We start from the raw sequence: 5,478 nt of genomic DNA, 5'->3' as shown, positions 1-5,478 counted from the left end.
AAGACAAACATGACGCCTTCCAAACATGCAGGGCTTGGCAAGCCCACGCCTCGGCCATCGATCACCAAGCCCGCCGCGCTTCAGCCCACGACAGCCTGGCCGGGGAGCGGAGCTGGGAGAAGCACTGGGGGGTTCGGGGCGGGGGGGGGGCTTTCAGCAACCCCCCTCCTTCCAGCTCCAGCCCAGCTCCATCCCTCGCCTGGGACTTTGGGGCTTGCTCTGGGCTCCTGGTTCCCACCCGCTGCTGCCATGGGGCGCTGGATGATACCGGGGGCCTGTCCTCAACCCCATGGCACACAGAGGGTGCCCAGGGGGGGACATCTTGTCCCTGGGGTGGCTGTGCTGAAGGGTGCCCTGCAGCTGCTGGCTCGGCCCCAGGCGGAAAGTTGGCCAGAGCCACCTCCAGGCTCTTACAATAATAAACTCCGCTCAGGCAAGCATTTGTCACTGGGGCTGGAGCGGCAAGGGACCAGCTATCCCAAACATCTGCGAGAGGGAGCGTGGGAGGCAGAGGGCAATCAGGGAGGTCCTGGGGGACCAGGCAGGGTCTGTCCTCTTCACAGTGTCCTCGGATGGTGACAGCAGAGCATGGCAATGCCAGATCAGCCCTTCCGGAGGGCTCAGTTCAGCCTGGAGGGGTGAATCCTGCTCCTTCCTCGCATCCCCTGCAGCTGGGAGCTGCTTGGGGTTAGGTATGAAGCTGTCATCTCTGAGAGCAGTGGCGTGCAGATAGCTTTTGGGGACTTTGGGGGACGGAGGTTGTTCTGGTGGCATTGCCACGCTGAGCCAGGCTGGAAGCAGGAGTCTGTGACACTGCTGCTTCCATGCACCGAGGTGTGCCATTCTCAGTAGCAAAGAAAGGGAGCAGCCACCCCGGGGAGGGTCCCACGGCCGCTGCTCCCACCTGATTCCTTTACCGGCCCACATCTGCAGGGGAGACCTGTGGCTGGAGCTCTCCCGGGCGCTGGGGCACTCCCCAGCATTGCTTCCTACAGAGGGGTGGGAAGACCAGAGTGCTGGGACGTGTCAGGGGGGCCCAGTCCCTCATCCCGCACTCCTCTGTCTCCCCTCCAGCCCTTCAATCCCTCTGCCCTGCACTGCAGCTCCTCCCTCCCCCGATCCTGAATCCCCCTGCCTGCATCCCCCTGCCCCACATCCCCCAGACCCTGCATCCCCCAGACCCTGCATCCCCCAGATCCTGCATCCCCCTGCCCTGCCCAACCTCTGAGCCTTGTGCCCTCCTTCCCAGTGCCCAGCTGCAGGGTGTCCCAGCCCTGCCCACAGTCTGGGTGCCCAGCACTGGCCACCATGCCCCCAGTGCATCCCTGCGAGGGTGGGCATGGTGCCTGGCAAGCTGCCGTGCATCCCTGGCTTGGTCTGCCTGCTCCTGCCCTGCTCTCTGCAGGACGGTGCCAGGCTGCAGGCACCCTGGGAACATGGAGGGCCACCCCCTACTGCCCAGCCAGGCTGGGAGCACTGGCAGAATGAGGGGATCGGTCCTGTGAATCAAATCTCTGGGGCACAGCGAGGGGCAGATGCCGCTTCCCGGGAGCTGCGGGGCAGCAGAGGGTTAAGCAGCGTCTGGCAGGCGGGAAGGGGACGGAGAGGAGGGGGGAGAGATGGAGGAGTTTGTTTAATAGCTGGAGACAAGCTATGCAGCTGTGCAGGTCGGACGGGCCCTGCAGCACCCGGACCCCTGTGTGTGTCGCCCCCTGCCCTGCCCTGCCCGGGGATGGCCCCCCCGGGCTGCCCTGGGGCAGGCAGGCAGGCAGGGCTGGGCAGGCAGAGCAGGCTGGCATGGGGCTGGCAGCTGGGGAGCATCAGCAGGGTTATAAAAAGCAGAAATGTTTCCCCCAGCAGCAGGACACCAAAGGCGATGCCTGCCAGCCCGGCAGGGAAGGTAGTGGGAGCGGGGAGCTGGCACGCAGGGCGCCTAGCAGCCAAGCCCCCAGCCCGGGGTGGCAGGGTGCGGGGGACCCTTTCGCATCGGGGCATGACCCAAAGGGCTGAGCAGGTCCCAGGGTCCCTGCGGGCTCCCTACGGTGGGTGGCAGCAGATCGGTCCCCAGGCTGGCACAGAGGGCCACCAAACCCAGTCCTGGCATCTCCCTGCTACTCGGCCGCCAGCATTGCTCAGCTCTGTCCTGGCATCATCCTCCTCCCTGGGGACACCCACCCGCTGCCTTGTCCTCCCTGGGGACACCCACCCTGGAGCCTGCTGGCATCCGCTGCCTGGGGCGGGCGAGCCGGGTGCCTGGGCCCTGAGGAGGAGGTGTGAGACGGCAGGCAGGCGGGGGACAGATGGCCGGAGCACGAAGCTGGCACAGGCTGTGCCGAGGCATCCGGGAGCAGGCTGGGGCCTCTGCACTGCTACGCAGCAGGGCCAGGAAGGAGAGGAGATGGGGAGGAAATGGGGGAATGGGGACAGGAATGGGAATGAGGGCAAGGATAGGGATGGGAATGGGAATTGGGACAGGGAAAGGCATGAGAATAGGGATAGGGATGGGAATGGGGACAGGAACAGGGATGGGGACAAGGATAAAGATGAGAATGGGGATGGAGATACGGATAGGGGTGGAAACAGGGACAGGAATGGGGATGAGGACAGGAATGTGGTACCAGGTGGGTGGTGGGTTCCCACCCCAGGCCTGCAGGCGAGGGTCAGGGAGGCAAAATCCAGCTCCCGGGAGCCGGGAGAGGCGGGCAGCTGCCCCCAGCAGTGGTGTCGGGGCGGAGGTGGGGGGTGGGCCTGCATCAGGGCTTCCCATCCCGGATGCTCCTGGGAGAGCTCATGCCGAGGGGAAGGGTCCGAGGGTCAGTGCAGGAACAGGGCATGCAGTGACCCCAGTCCTCAGAGAGCCTTGGAGGTGTAAAGAGGCTGGAGACCAATTAACCTCACTGGTTAATTAGGACAGGAAGCCACGGGCTTAAACTGTAGCAGGGGAGAAGGAAGTTACGGGGAAGGCTGATTTATAATGATGGGGACTTGGGAGAGTCGGGCTGTTAATGGCTCAGTTCTGGGTTAATGATACACCGGATGGGGCCAGGAGCGGTTCCCTGCCAGCGAGCCAGGGTTGATGGGGAGAGGGAGGGGGTGGCGGGGACCCAGCTACACAGCCCTGGCTCCTTTACAGGTCTCCGGGACCCCCACACCCATTCTGGGGGGCAGGTCCCGGGAGGGTGGCCCGGAGCAGGGCTGGGCACCCCCTTTCCTACCCGGTGTCACCCCACCACAGCTTGAGAGAGCACCCACAGCCCTCCCAGCACCTGGCAGGTAGTGTGGGGGGGTTGAGAACTGCCTACGGCTGTGGCTGCCCCAGTTTAATTCACCGCCAAATGTGTGTCACCACCCCCAGAACTGCAACCAGGGGGCCGGGAGGCTGCGCCGGATCCTGGTGGCCTGGGGATGCCATCAACCTGGGGAGGCCATCAATCTGTGGAGGCCGGGTGACGGGCCACCACTGCAGCCCGGCGCGGGGGAGAGGGTGCCCCAAACCATCGCCCGACTCGCCAGCTGCGAGGAGAGAAAGTGAGACGAGAAATTCAGGACAGCCTTTGTGTTTGGACCAGACCATGAGAGGCTGGGGCTCCGAGGGGAAAATAAAACCTCTCCTTAGAAATTCTTTTATCCCAGGAAGCTCTCGCGTATCGTGTTTCGGGCCATTTATTTGTCCTGCTGACTGAGGCCGTTACGGCCGCCCTCTCCCGCACACAGCGTGGCCTGTGATGAGAAAGCCGGTGACAAACTCCTCATTTTCCAGAGAAAGCTGGAGGAGAAGTGTGAGGGCAGAGGACGGAGATGCTTATTCCTGAGGAGTCATCCCTGGGAAAGGAGGTGGCAGCAGGGTGCAGATCACAGTGGGGCTGGCAGCAGCCCCCCCTCTGCCTCCTCCTCCAGCCCCAGCGGGTGCCAGGTGACAAGGTGGCCCTGGCTGGAGACCCTGCCCTGCAAACAGTCCCCTCTCCCTCTGGTGGAACTGGGGCGATGGAGGGGCATTGGGACAGAGCCGGGGGGCTGCGCTAAGGAGGGGAATCACTTCAGCAGCAAGGTCTGCTTGTGGGTGTTGACAACTGTCCATCCTGTGGCTCTTGTGCCGGGACAGCCCTGGCTCCCCCATGCCCTGCTCCTGCTTGGGGACCTGGGCTTGGAGGCACCAGCACCGCCCTGGGTGTGGGGGAACAGTACAGGCCCACCCACGCACATGATGGGTCTAAGATCAGGGCACCTTCCCCTCCAGCACCCCTTTTTGTGCTTTCTCAGCATCCTTAACGCCTCGTTACCCTGCGTAGGAGCAGCGTAGCAGAAGGAGAGCCGGCAAACCTGTGGACAGGACGTCTGAGGCCAAGGGGGAAGGTTTTGCTAGAGTGGGGGGCCTGGGGCCAAGCTCTGTGGTGCTTGCAGGGGGATCGCACCCATAGCTGGGGGTGGAGGCAGCTCCTGCCTTTGCAGGTGGCACCGCAGAGGTCCCCAGCCTGGTGGGAGCAGAGCAGGGGACTAAGGCACGTGCCTGGCATCTGACGGGCTCCAAGGTGCCCAGCTCGGGGCAGGACGGATCAGGACAGAGCTATGGGGCTCAGCTGCACGGCGCCTGCCAGTCCCTGCCTTGGAGGGAAGCGTGCCATGGTGTGCAGGGGAAATGGTGCCGGACAAGGATCAGCCAGGGGCCAGCAGACCCTGGAGCAGAGGGATACCGAGGGAATGGTGCCGGGCAGGGATCAGACAGGGGCCAGCAGTTCTCAGTGCAGGGGTACCCAGGGGAATGGTCCTGGGGAGGGATACCCCAAGGGGCAGCAGATCCTGGAGCAGAGGGATGCTGGGAGCCCGCAGCAGGGCTGGGATCACCTGTGTCCCCTGGGCTGAGGGTCGGGGGTCACCGGACGGGGGCGGGGGGGCTATAACCGGGGTGGGGGGTGGCAGAAGGAGCGAGGTGGGGCCGGGGGAAGGAGCCCCGCTCCCTGCCCAAGGAGTTGCCGTGTGTGGGAGGCGTTTTTTCTCTGGAGCCGAAGCTCTCACAAAGCCACCGGCTCTCCCGGGCTCGGCTCCCCGTTGCCTCCCGCCGCCCCGGGCCGCCCCCCGCCGCCCGCCTCGGCAGACAAAGGCAGGACGCGGCGCTTCTTTATCCGCTCCCTCCCCGGGGCCGGCGGGAAGGTGCTGACCACCGGAGCCCAACCGAGCCGCTTACCGCCCCGCACGGCGCCGGGGGGACCACCGGCACGGAGCAACAAAAGGCCGGAGGTGAGCGGGGAGGGGGAGGCGCCGGGGCTCGAACCGGCGGCCCCGGGGCCGTGGGTGGGGCTGAGAGGGCGTGGCTATGCAAATGAGACCCCTCCTCGGCGGCGGCGAGCGCAGGGGCTGCGGCGCCCGGTGGGGCAGGGCCGCCGCCGCCGCCGCTGGCCCCGCCCCCGCCCCGCCCCTTCCCCCCCCCCCCCCCCCCCCCCGCCCCGCCGCCGCTCCACGGGCCGGGGCCGCGGCGGCAGT

Source organism: Rissa tridactyla, chromosome 10, assembly GCF_028500815.1.
Source record: "Rissa tridactyla isolate bRisTri1 chromosome 10, bRisTri1.patW.cur.20221130, whole genome shotgun sequence".
NCBI lineage: Eukaryota > Metazoa > Chordata > Aves > Charadriiformes > Laridae > Rissa > Rissa tridactyla.
Note: the sequence above shows the minus strand (reverse complement) of the source record.